Source organism: Pteropus vampyrus, unplaced genomic scaffold (genome assembly GCF_000151845.1).
Source record: "Pteropus vampyrus isolate Shadow unplaced genomic scaffold, Pvam_2.0 Scaffold543, whole genome shotgun sequence".
Lineage (NCBI taxonomy): Eukaryota > Metazoa > Chordata > Mammalia > Chiroptera > Pteropodidae > Pteropus > Pteropus vampyrus.
The window spans coordinates 325,574-326,438 of NW_011889324.1; the positions used below are offsets into that span (position 1 = coordinate 325,574).

The 865-nt window shown below is 43.4% G+C and overlaps 1 pseudogene; it reads left to right on the top strand.

Moving 5' to 3' along the window:
- Window positions 1-257: 257 nt before the first annotated feature.
- On the top strand, window positions 258-373 carry LOC111733253 (annotated as a pseudogene).
- The last annotated feature ends 492 nt before the right edge of the window (window positions 374-865 follow it).

The window sequence follows — 865 nt, forward strand, 5'->3', positions numbered from 1 at the left end:
GAGTACCCACACCATACTTTCAGGAAGAGAGTCTGTCTCGGTGGGCTCTGAGAGTTCCTTGTCTTGCCCCTGCCCTTGTGGCTCCTCCTCTTTTTTTCTGCAAAGTCATGCCTGCTCTTCCCTCCTGGTCTCTTTCTTACCTCTCTAAATTCAGGTCTAAATTCAAAGGTTAAATGGTTCCACAGTGTAGCAGTTAGCACATCTGCTTTACACGCAGAAGGTCCTGGGTTCACACCCCAGTGGAGCCACAGTTCATGGTCTACGGCCATGCCACCCTGAACAAGCCCAAAGTCTGATCTCGGAAGCTAAGCAGGGTTAGGCCTGGTTAGTACTTGGATGGGAGACCACCTAGGAAGACCAGGTGCTGTAGGCATAAATAATAATAAATAATAAAAATAAATAAATTCAAAGGTTTATAAGATATAAGAACTGCATCTGCACTGGTACCTGGCAATTCTGGGGATACCAGAATTGATATAATGTTGATTGCTCCCTGGCAAATGGATCTACTACAAGTCAATGAATGTTATTAGCTGAGTGTGGAATTTACTTAATGTGTGACGGTTTGCCACATGTATCAAACTGCAACAACATCATGCAACACTACCATCACTATCTCCATGTAACAGATGAGGAACCAGTTTCAGATATATTTTCACATCCAAAGTCATAGAGCAAATAAAAGACTGAAACAGGAGGCTGACCGACATCTGTCTGACTGCTAAGTACTAATTACTTCCTTCTAAAATGGAATCCATTATAACAGATTGCAAAAACCATGGTTCCACTCCCCAGGGCCTCCACTGGCACCTGTGCAACCTAGAATGGCCCCTGAAATCTAAATTTCAGAACCAAATAATACCCA